Here is a 12,378-nt window from a genome sequence, read left to right on the forward strand (position 1 = left end):
CCTGAGTGCAGATCCAGGATGAACCCCTGAGCACCACCGGGTGTGACCCCCCCAAAAAAAAGGGGCTGCAAGAGGAGAAAGTTTAAGAAGTGCTGGCTTAGGGCACCTGCCTGGCCAACAAGACCCTGAGTTCAAATCCTCAGTGACCCCCATGTGCTGAGCATGACCCTGGCAGTTCAGTTGTCTGTGATTCCCTACAAGCCTTTCCCACTTGCACCACAGGTAGTGAGTAAGCTCTGCAAAGGGGTGTGACTCCCTGTAAGCACCATAAAGGGTGCTAGAGCGTAAGGGGCCTGGGCAGACAGCTGGAAGGGCTGGGGCATGCCTGGCTTCAGTCCCTGGCACTGCATAGCCTCCTGAGTAGGGCTAGTTGTAGCCCTGCTGGCCCCCAGGGCTGCTAGGAGGAGCTACTCCCAATCCCCCAAACAAACAAACAAACAAACAAAAAATAAATAAGTAAATTAAAAGACAGGGGGCGTTCTTGTCAGAAAATGCTACTGCTGATATTCAGATGTGTGAGGATTGCACTGACGTCCCCCATGCCTGCAAGGACACAGCAGCAGGGAATGAGACTCAGTTACGAGTCCTGTCCTTGGCCAGCAAGTGTGTGAACACTTCACATCCAGGAGCACAAACCTCAGTGAGCACTATGGCTGAGTGTGGGAGCATTGCAGCCTACTGTGCGATCCCCAGGCAGCCTCCTGGCTAAAACTGTGAGCACCATAGTCAGAAGTGTGAGCTCGACAACAACAATAGAAACAAAGGCAAAGGGTACGGAGAAAGGGAGAGAGGTGAAAGAAGAGAGAGGGGGTCCGAGAGAGAGAGAGAGAGAGAGAGAGAGAGAGAGAGAGAGAGAGAGAGACGGAGTACAGAAGGTGAGGTACTTGCCTTGCAGGCAGCCAGCTCTCCTTTTTTTAAAAAATTTTTTTTTGTTTTGGGGCCAAAATACAAAAAGCTGTGGCGATGCTCAGGGGTTACTCCTGGCTCTGCATTCAGGAATTATTCCTGGCAGTACTCGGGGACCCTTTGGGAGGCAGGGGATTGACACTGTACTGGCCTCGTGCAAGGCAAGCGCCCTATCCATGGTACTGTCACTTGGACCCCAAGACAACTCTCTTTGATCCCTCATATGCCCCCCAGACCCAGCTCTTTCAGGTCTGTTCTGAGCGTTCCTGAGTACTGCTGGGTGTGGTCCCACCCCTCCCTCAAAAAAAAAAAGAAAGAAAGAAAGAAAGAAAAAGAATAAAAAAGAGAGAGGGAGAGAAAAAGTCCAGAAAAACTGTAGATCCGGGAACTGGAGAGATAGTACAGCAGGCAGGGTGCTTGCCTTGCATGAGACTGACCTGGGTTCGATTCCTTGAGCACTGCTAGGAGTAATTCCTGAGTGCAGAGGCAGGAGTGAGCCCCAACCATCACCGAGTCTTCCCCCAAATAAACAACAGCAACAAACATAAAACACTACTGAAGGGGGGCTGGAGTGATAGCACAGCCTGTAGGGCGTTTGCCTTGCATATGGCGATCCAGGTTCAATCCCCAGCATCCCATATGGTCCCCTGAGTGCCGCCAGGAGTAATTCCTGAGTGCAGAGCCGGGAGTAACCCCTGTGCATCGCCGAGTGTGACCCAAAAAGAAAAAAAACTCAACAAACAAACAAAAACAAACAACAAACAAAGAAACAAACAAAACTCAGCTGAATGTTGTCTGGGAACCTCTTTGGTGGATGTTGGGTTGGGCTGGGCCCAGCCAGATTGGCCATTTGGGCAGGAATGAGGAGGGGGAGGTGTAAAGCCAGGGCTGACCATATCCGAGGCTGAGCACACGTTGCCAGGGCCCACATCTATGCAGTTCTACAGGGACTACCAGGGTGACTGCATGGGCCCTCGTGGTCAGTGCTCCTGTTCTGGAAGCCCCTAGTCGCCAGGGGGAGGGGGGGAGGATGGACTAGCAGCTGCTGGAAATCACAGTGATTGGTGGTAGGTGTCCAGCGGGGGTCGCTCTCTGGATGCTGGTCCAGGGCTTGCACCCGCAGAACTGGAGACGCGTGGCTGGGTACCGTAATCCAGGGTTTTTTTCTTTCTTGTTTTACGTATTGATGGCATACTTAAAAATAAAATCTAGTTTTGTGTATAGATGATATGCTGCATGGTATCGTTGCCGAGTTCAAATTCTAAAGGTCAAAATGAGAAAAGTGAAAGTCCTCCCACATCCTGTCCCCAGCTTTCCTCTCTGGACATGCGCTGTGCTACCATTCATTGTGTATTTTGTTTGTCTGTTTCCTTTGGGGGGCCACACCCTGGGTGCGGTGCTCAAGACTCAAGTTCTGTTGGTGCTCAGGGGATCAAACCACAAGGCAAACACCTTAGCCCCTGTGCCATCTCTCCAGCCCCTCCAGGTTAATTTAGGTATTTGTTGTCAACTTGTTTGCTTTAGCAATTCGGAGTCCACACAGGAGCAAATTAATTGCTTGCCTTTACTAGACAAACAGTAGCAGTACAGAGGCTATTGGCCTCCCTGTTACAGTTCTCTTTCGTAAACCCTATGTTGTGGGGGCACCGGGCCATCAGATCCTAATTCCCAACTTCCCTTGCAGCTAGATGGGACCATGTAATTAAGCTCCGGTCAAAGACAGGTTAAGTGGGAAGCTGCCGGGTGGACTTTCATCAAAAGTGGCAGGTGGAGGGGGGGGTTGGGCTGATCAGATGGTACAGCGGGGAAGGTGCTCGTCTGGCACACAGCTCACTCGGGTTCCAGCCCACCCTGGGCACCCCGGGGCGTGGTCCCAAACAAAAAAACAAAAACCAAAGAGGCAGGGGTCCAAGGTACTCAGTTTTTCTTTCTTCTCACCGCCTGGAATGTGGATGCAGCCAGGAGAGCTTGGCAGCCATGGCCAACCGTGAACGAGCAGAGAATCTGAGGGAGCCTTCAAAGCTGAAGACACAAACGCAGGCTCAGACTGCCTCTGGATCTCTCTCATGGGAAAAGAAATCAATTTCTATCTAGTTTAAGCCAACCAAGATTTTTTTTTTTTTTTGCTTCCTTTAGACCTCCCAAGCAGTGCTCAGGGGGGCTGGGTTGCTCCTGGTGATATGTGGCCTGGGTCTAATTGGGCTTCGGGTTTTCAGGACCTCCCCGAAGCTGAAGAGGGTGTGGGGACTTGAAACTGGGGTCATGCACTCCAGCCTATTATCTCTCAAGCCCCCCAACCAGAAACACTTAATTTGTTTGTTTTTGTGTTTTTGGCTTTTTGGTCAGGGGTTACTCCTGGCTCTCTGCACTCAGAAGTTACTCCTGGCAGTACTTGGGGCACCATATGGGATGCCAGGGATCGAACCTGAAATTTATTTGGTTTTGGTTTGGGACCATGCCTGGTGGTGCTTCAGGGCTTACTCCTGGCCCTGCCCTCAGGAATCACTCCTGGCTGGGCTCTGGGGACCATACGGGCTGCCAGGGTTCGAACCCTGGCAGTGCCTTCCCCACTGTGGTATCTCTTTTGCCCCAACCAGGAGCATTTTAAAGACACTGCTAATATAATCAAGGGATCTGCAAAAGTGCTTTGGTGAGCAATACCTGTCAGGTCTATGAGAAGTGTTCAGAAGACAAAGTGGACAATAACAGTTACGTGATTGATTTTTATTAATTTTGGGATCCAGAATTACACAAACTGGAGCCAATGCTATAGTACAGTGGGTTTTATAATACACTTGTTTTGCATACAACCAACCTGGTTCATTCCTGCCAGGAGTGATCCCAGAGCATAGAGCCAGGAGTAATTTCCCTAAGCACTGTTGGGTGTTCCCCCGAACTCTGGCCAAAACAAAACAAAACAAAACAAAAGATTACACAAGCTACCTGTGACAGAATCAGGATTCTTCATACTCTCTTTTTGTTATTTTGGTTGAGGGATGCTTATTTAGGTCATACTGAGTACTACTCAGGGCTGACTGTTGGCTCTGTGCCCAGGGCCCACCCCTGACTGTGCTTGGGAGCCACACAGGTGCTGGAGATCCGGACCTTCCAATCCTTTTCTGAGTTATGCCAAAGCTTCCCCTTCTCAAATCACTCCCCACCAGATGCTGCCTCCCGTCTGGGCTTTTCGTTCCATCTAGTTCTTATTCCCCAAGGCCCGAGGCGTCTTTCCTTCAGTACCTCTGCCAGTCGTCATGCCCTATTTCGGGGCCATTGCTGCTGCCCTTCATGTTTCCTTGGCCGGACTCATGCCGCTTGTATCTGGGCCCTGGCCGCCTTCCCTTTAATCCGCTCTCCTGGCAGCCGGGCTTCCTAAGGCCCAGCCCTGCTCAGGTTCCCTCCCCCACCCCCCGATGGACAGGTCCCTCTCTGCCTGTCTCTGGAGCGGAGCACAGCCCAGCTGACTCAGAGATGCCCAGAGCCTTCTCTCCCTCTCAGCTCAGCTTGTCTTTTACCTGCAACGGAAGCCCGGGGTCAGGCCAGGTGGGACCCAAACTGGCTTCCAAACACGTCTTACGTGCTCTGCTTCCTCTTTCCCAAATCTCCACCTATCCTAAATTTTCTTAGGCTAGCTGCAAACCACCTGAAACAGTTTCCCCTGAAACAGTGGTTCTCCCCATCAGCCCTCTCTCCCTCCTCCCCCACCAAAGAGGTTCTTTGAAGGTACATTTCCTTCTGGTGGTTACTTGGGCTGGTCCTGGACTGTAAGATTCTTTTTTTTTTCCTTTTTTTGCTTTTTGGGTCACACCTGGCAATGCACAGGGGTTACTCCTGGCTGTGCACTGAGGAATTACCCATGGCGGTGCTCAGGGGACCATATGGGATGCTGGGAATCAAACCCAGGTCGGCCACGTGCAAGGCAAATGCCCTACCCGCTGTGCTATCACTCTAGCCCCTGGACTGTAAGATTCTTAAGTTCAAAACATCTTGTGCCTAGCCAGGCCAGCATTGCTAGCTGTCCCTGTAGCCTGAGGTAGAGTCAGTCCTGCTCACAAGGAACAGACTGAGGAGAGGGTGGTTGCGGACCCCTAAGGAAGGTCTCGGTGCTTCTCAAACACTTACGACTGAGGAAGCAGGAAATAGTTTCCTTTTATAGAGCCCGAGTAACTTCATTGTGTCTCGTGTTCTTTGATTTATTTGCTCATTTATTCATTCAACACATAGTTGGGTAAGCAAAACCAAATATAGTTCTTTTTTTTTTCTTGGGTCACACCTGGCGATGCACAGGGGTTACTTCTGGCTCATGGCGGTGCTTGGGGGACCATATGGGATGCTGGGAATTGAACCCGGGTCGGCTGCGTGCAAGGCTAATGCCCTACCCACTTTACTATTGCTCCAGCCCCCCCCCCTCAAATATAGTTCTTAACGCATCGATGCTACTGCCCAGAAGTACACAGCACACAGCACACAGTTACAGAAACACCTGTCAACCGGAAGCCAATGGGAAAAAAAATCATCATTTGATCCTCAATGATCGTGTCTGCAGGTTTCCCCTGCTTCCTAAATCATTTGACTGGGAAATGATTTGAACTGGGTGAAAAGCCTTTTGTTCACAATTAGATGCGATCCTTTAACTGTACGTGTTCCAGTGGAGGTAACTTTTGATTGAAGTGGAAACGAAGAAGAAGGCAATTTCCGCTTCTTAGGTACTTGAAAGACCCTGGGCCAGGAGGACCTAGCACAGGGCTAAGGTGAATGCCTAGCAGGCGTCCACCTGGGTTTGATCCCCGCCCTCCAAACACTGCGGGGTGCAGCCATGGAGGCCCCAGAGTGCTGCAGAAGTGACTCAGTATTCCAGCATCACAGGATCTGAGCAACATAAAACCCGCAAGCTCTTACATGGAACCTTCGACCCAGTTGGCCCGGGATCACTGGTGGGGGACCCTGCCCTCCTGAGCACCACTGGGGAGGGAGCCCCACCCCTCATAAAGAAAGAAAGATGGATCCTATGGTGGAGGTGGCTGTGGAGGAGAAGGTTGGCAGCTGAGGACAGTTTCCTTCCCTCTCTGGTTTTGAATGGTGGAAATCTTAGTTTTCTTATTTTTTATTTATTTATTTTTTTTCTTTTTGGGTCACACCTGGCGATGCACAGGGGTCATTCCTGGTTCTGCACTCAGGAATTACCCCTGGCGGTGCTCAGGGGACCATATGGGATGCTGGGAATCGAACCCGGGTCGGCCGCAGTGCAAGGCAAATGCCCTACCCGCTGTGCTATTGCTCCAGCCCCAATTTTCTTATTTTTTAAGTTTTATTAAAACACTATGACTTACTTTTTTTTTTTTCTTTTTGGGTCACACCCGGCAATTCACAGGGGTTACTCCTGGCTCTGCACTCAGGATGGTGCTGCTCAGGAGACCATATGGGATGCTGGGAATTGAACCCGGGTTGGCCGCGTGCAAAGCAAACACCCTACCCACTGTGCTATTGCTCCAGCCCCCCAAGTTATTCTTAATATAGTGGTCACAGGCATTACATGCTTCACCCCCAATCCCGTCACCTGTGTTCCCAGTGGTGTGTGTTCCCACCCACCACCCCAGCATGCCCCCTTGCAGACACAAATTTACTTTGTACTGGTTGTTACAAAATTGCTACAACACAAAGGCAAATGGAATTACCAAAATTTAGATCAAGAAGAGTTAATTTGTGGTAATGGTTGTACCTCACAATGATGTGACTAAAGTCATTGTCTGAGGACCTTCTGGGCTGGTTGGGGCTGGTTGAGTCGCTGTTATAGTTTAGGGTCGCCTAGCTTGGTGGGCTTCTAAGCAACTTTTTCATTAGGTTTGCTGTGATCCTACTGGGGCTGACAGAACTAGGAAATTTTGAGGTGTCAGGCAGCCGCATGTGTATCCGCTCACTCTAGGAGCTGTAGATCTGGAACAGTCTGGTGGCCTGGCAGTTTGATGAGGTCCAGTCGTGGAGCTGGGCTGTTCCTATGTCGGAGGGGGTCTGGCGTGGCTGTGGGCTGCTGTGCCTTCAGGCAGAAAGGGGAATCTGCCCACCCCTGTTCTGAGAAGGCCCCAGAGTTCTCAGCCCAGCCTAGTCTACCTGGGAAGAGTTGGCCGTGTCATGTTCCTTTGGCGAGGTGACACTGGGCTGTTTCTCTGCCAGCAAGATAGTGGCGTGGGCGTGAAGGTGGAATCTTTGAACTTGACTCTGAAGGATCCTGTCTCAGGTACAGAGAGGTGGAGAAAAGCTTGGGGCGTTTCCTGACCTTTACCCTACTTCCTGGAGGTGCAAATTTCTCACTGTGCCAGGCCAAAAAAAAAAAAAAAGTCTAAGCAAACTTCCGCTCACGTGACAGTGGGGACATCCTTGACAGAGTTCCTCATGCCGGCCCATTCCTGAACATCACAGAGCAGCTGTCAGCACCTGGGGCCTCCAGACCCGAGGCCGGGATGTTTCTGATTTGAGGGCCAATGAGAATTCCAATTTGAAGCTTATGGTGTGTTTACAGGCCTTTGTACTCACCCTTGACCATCCCCTGCCCACTCAGGCCCAGCTTCCGGCTTCCAGAAAATTGGGTCCAGACCTCCACATTGGTGCCCTACTGTTTGGGCCCCATGACCTCCAGTGACCACGAGCACTTTCTGAGCGTTTGATCCCTGCAGTGGCCCACCAGGTTGAGGGGCCATCACAGGTGCTGTGAGTGCTTGGGTCTCTAGGTTGTCTCTGCAGTCTCCTGCAGGGGCTGTCTCTCCTGGCTGCTCCTCTGAATGGCAGAATAAGTGTTCACTGGGGGAGGAGGGGGGCGGCGGGCGCAGCGGAGGGGGCTGCCCTGAGTTTGATGGATTTTCTTGCCCTGAGTAAGTGCCTCTTCTCTTCATTTCACTGAGTTCCCTCCCGCACACTTTGACTGGGGGCCAGTCTTAAGAGGATCTGTGGTGAGTGGCTTCCCTCCCTCCCTCCCTCCCTCCCATCCTCCCTTCCTTCCTTCCTTCCTTCCTTCCTTCCTTCCTTCCTTCCTTCCTTCCTTCCTTCCTTCCTTCCTTCCTTCCTTCCTTCCTTCCTTCCTTCCTTCCTTCCTTCCTTCCTTCCTTCCCTCCTTCCCTCCCTCCTTTCTTCCTTCCCCTCTTTTTCTCTTGCATTTTCAGGGTTTGGGGGACCATATGAGATAACAGGGATCAAACCCAAGTTGACTGCGTGAAAGGCAACGGTCCTTTCCATTGCTATCACCCTGGGCGCAGAAGACAGCTTTCTCTCCTTTTTTAGCATATGGAATAATTTGGAAGTTAGTCTTTGATAGTGTTTGAAGGAGATCGAAGAGGTAAACTTTCCCTCTGCCCAGCATAGTCAGGTATCCCAGGGAGTAGAAAAACGGGAGTGGTTAGTAGTATACATTTTCCCTTTCATTTTGTTTTTCTTTGTGTGTGGGGTGGATTGTTCCTCATTGTGAGAACATGGGCAGGGGACAGGCAGAAGGGTGGTGGCACATGATCAAGGCCAGCTGATCAGATACTCTCACCTATGACTCTCCAGGAAGTGATGTAGAGTTTGATGACTGATTTGTGTGTGTGTATGTGTGTGTATGCCTCTGTGTGTGTGTGTGTGTGTGTGTGTGTGTGTATCAGGGGGTGGGGAGGGGTGGACTGTACTGAGTCAGGTGGCACCCAATGACATCAGCTTGGCTGTGTTCCCAGTTTCCCAGTTTCCTGGCCTCTCACTCCTCTCCAGCTTTCCAAGAAATCCCATTTCTATCATGTTAGCCATTTTCCAGCTCCTCTTTGTTGTTGTACTTGTTGTTTTTGTGGCATAACTACTGATATTCTGGGTTTACTTCTGGCTTACACTCAAAGATTACTCCTGGCAGGGCTCAAAGGACTGTATGAGGTGCTGGGGATCGAACCCCAGTCAGCTGCATGCAAGGCAAGTGTCCTCCCTGCTGTACTCTGGCTCCTCCAGTTCATTTATTTGTTCATTTATTTATTTTGTGTGTGTGTGTGTGTGTGGGGTTCCATTCAGTGGTGTTTGGATCTATTCCAGGCTCTGAGCTTGGGAGTTGTTCCTGGTGATACTGGGGGATCAGGTGATGTGGGAATAGAACCTGGGTCTCCAGCTCGTTGGACAATCTCTCCAGCCCCAGTTTCCATGCTTATAACCTTTTGATATAAACCTAACTGTGCAAGTGGAAAGCATGTTTAGATATTTTGTGTGGATGTGTGTGTGGTACCAAGAACTAACCCAGGGCCTCACACATGCAGGCAAGTGCTCTATTGCTGAGCAGCCCCGGGAGGGCACATTTAAATCAACCCAGATTCTCTGTCAATGGACTGCCGCACTGTAGCACTGTAGCACTGTCATCCCATTGTTCATCGATTTGCTCAAGCGGGCACCAGTAACGTCTCCATTGTGAGACTTGTTGTTGCTGTTTTTGGCATATCGAACACGCTAGGGGTAGCTTGCCAGGCTCTGCCTCGAGGGCGGGATACTCTCGGTAGCTTGCTGGGTTCTCTGAGAGGGACGGAGGAATAGAAGCCGGGTCGGCCACGTGCAAGGCAAATGCCCAAATACCCTACCCACAGTGCTATTGCTCTAGCAACCATGTAAAGTAGTAACAAAAATATATATAAGTCAGGCAATAGAGCTAACCGGGCTATATACCGGACTGCCACACAGCACTTTGAAAGAGGAGTGACAGATCTGTGCGTTGACATAGAAAGATCTCTGGTGCGCACGTGGGAGGCTATATGTATAGTATTTCAGCATTTGTTTAAAATTTAAAAACAATGGGCCAGAGAGCTAACACAGAAGGTAAGGGGCTTGTCTGTCATGTGAATGACCCAGGTTTGATCAGATGGTTCTCTGAGCACTGGTAGGAATGACACCAGAGTACCAAGTCAGGAGTGACCCCTAAACATCTCTGTTTGTGGGCCAGTGAGTTAGTGCAGCAGGTAAGGCACTTGCCTTGCTTGCGGCTGACCTGGGTTCAATCCCTGGCATCCCATTATGATCCCCCGAGTGCTGACACCAGTGATCCCTGAACACAGAGCCAGTAATAATCCCTCAACATCCTGGGGTGTGGCCAAAACAAAAACCAAAACAAAACCAATAAACCCCACCTCTGTTTGTAACTGAATAACAAACACATAATGGGGTCCCTCCTGAGCACCACCAGGAATGACCCTTGAGCACAGAGCCAGGAGAAAACTCTGATACCAGGTCTGGCCCAAACTCCTCCCCAAATAGAAATTAAAACAAATAATAGATTGATTTTATTTTCCTCTTCCCATTGTTGCTGTCATGATGACTGGGGGTTGCATCCCTTTGGTTCTGTACTCACCTGGTTTGGTGCTCAGCTGTCACACACTTGGTGAGGGTGCTCACAGTTGCAGTGCTCCCAGAGATTGCACATTTCATTGTGGCTCTGGGGATCATAAACAGTGAGTGGAGGGGCTGGAGAGATAGCACAGCGGGTAGGGTGTTTGCCTTGCATGCGGCCGACCCGGGTTCAAATCCCAGCATCCCATATGGTCCCCTGAGCATGGCCAGGGGTAATTCCTGAGTGCAGAGCCAGGAGTAACCCCTGTGCATCGCCAGGTGTGACCCAAAAAGCAAAACAAACAAACAAAAAAAACAGTGAGTGGAACGGTGCTGAACTTGTGGCCTCATAGCTGTAAGGTGGGAGCTGTATCCCTGAACTATCCCTTGACCCCAAATCTTTTTTTGCAGGGTAGGGGTAGAACCCACGGTCTCCCTCTCCCACTCCGTCACTCCCCGCCCTAAGTTTCTTTCTCTAATGTGTGTCATCACTAGTGGAAAAAATCCCATAGCCAGTGAATTCTTGCTCTCTGCTCTCATATTTCTCTAATTTCTTTAAAGTTGAGGCTGGAGCAATAGCACAGCGGGTAGGGCATTTGCCTTGCACGTGGCCAACCCGGGTTCGATTCCCAGCATCCCATATGGTCCCCTGAGCACCACCAGGGGAATTCCTGAGTGCAGAGCCAGGAGTGACCCCTGTGCATCACCGGGTGTGACCCAAAAAGCAAAAGAAAGAAAGAAAGAAAGTTACTTCATTGTTTAGATCTGTTCACCACCTCAACAATAAAAAAAAATTATCGTGGCATAAAAAAGAAACAGTAAGGGAACAAGTAACGATCAAAGTTATCGAAACTGGAGATTTTTAATTTTTTCTTTGCTTTTTGGGTCACACCTGGCGATGCACAGGGGTTACTCCTGGCCCTGCACTCAGGAATTACTCCTGATGGTGCTTGGGGACCATATGGAATGCTGGGAATCGAACCCAGGTTGGCTGCGTGCAAGGCAAATACCCTCCCGCTGTGCTGTCGCTCCAGCCCCGGAGCTGGATATTTTGACTGTAGAATGGAAAGGAGTTCTTGGGAAGTTCATGGTGGGAAGCAGGCACTTGGGTGGTTCCCGGGGTGGTTCTGGAATGATGTATTGCTTGCAAGTGTAATTAACAGTGTTGCAAATCCTAGTATCCCAATAAAAATGTTTAAATAAACCTCTACTTTACTAAAAGAAAAAAAAAAAAGAAAGAAAAGGAAAAAAAATGCTGGGACTAGATAGATAAAGGAGCCGGGCTGGAGGGTGGTTTATGGGAACTTCAGGCCCAGAATGCTGGCGCCCAGAGTGGAATGCTGCCCCGGGGGTCATGTCTGTAACTGCTCTATCTCTGCTCCCTCTCCTGGAAGAATCTCCCCTGGAGAAAGCCCATTACAAAGATGTTTGTCCTGATATACTAAGTCCCTCAGATGTGTAAAAGTCTAGCCCAGATAGATTAAGTAGTTAGGCATTTGAGCAAAGAATGTTGTTCTCCTTGTGATGATTACAGCCTCAGCAATAAATACTGAATGTGGGGGAGAGTCCAGGCTCTCCGTCTACGAGGTTGTGAGTTCCTGACCTCCTGCTTTTTCTCTTTCATTTCTGCCTCTTTAGTCTGTCTGTCTGTCTCTCTCTTTTTTTTTTTTTTCTTTTTGGGTCATACCCAGCAATGCACAGGGGTTACTCCTGGCTCTGCACTCAGGAATTACTCGTGGCAGTGCTCAGGGGACCATATGGGATGCTGGGGATTGAACCCGGGTTGGCCACGTGCAAGGCAAATGTCCTACCCGCTGTGATATCGCTCCAGCCCTGTCTGTCTCTTTTCTTAATCTTCACGGTGTCTCTGCTTTAGGTCTGTTCACTAGGGGGGTCTGTCCTCAGAAAAAAAAAAAAAAGTTGATGGAAAAGACTGTCTTGAATCCAAAGCTCTTCCCTTTGATTGCTCCCTGGTAACAAAGTCCCAGGCAGCGGAACTTGGGGAAATTCCCCCTATAAAATCATCTTTGTCAGAGCCAGTGATGTGTACTGTCCTCTTACTGCACTGCACCTTTACATTGTTTTGTTTTGTTTTGGGGTCACATCTGGTGCTGCTCAGGGGTTATTCCTGGCTCTGTACTCAGAAATGATTCC

Source organism: Sorex araneus, chromosome 11 (assembly GCF_027595985.1).
Source record: "Sorex araneus isolate mSorAra2 chromosome 11, mSorAra2.pri, whole genome shotgun sequence".
In the NCBI taxonomy this organism is placed as follows: Eukaryota; Metazoa; Chordata; class Mammalia; order Eulipotyphla; family Soricidae; genus Sorex; species Sorex araneus.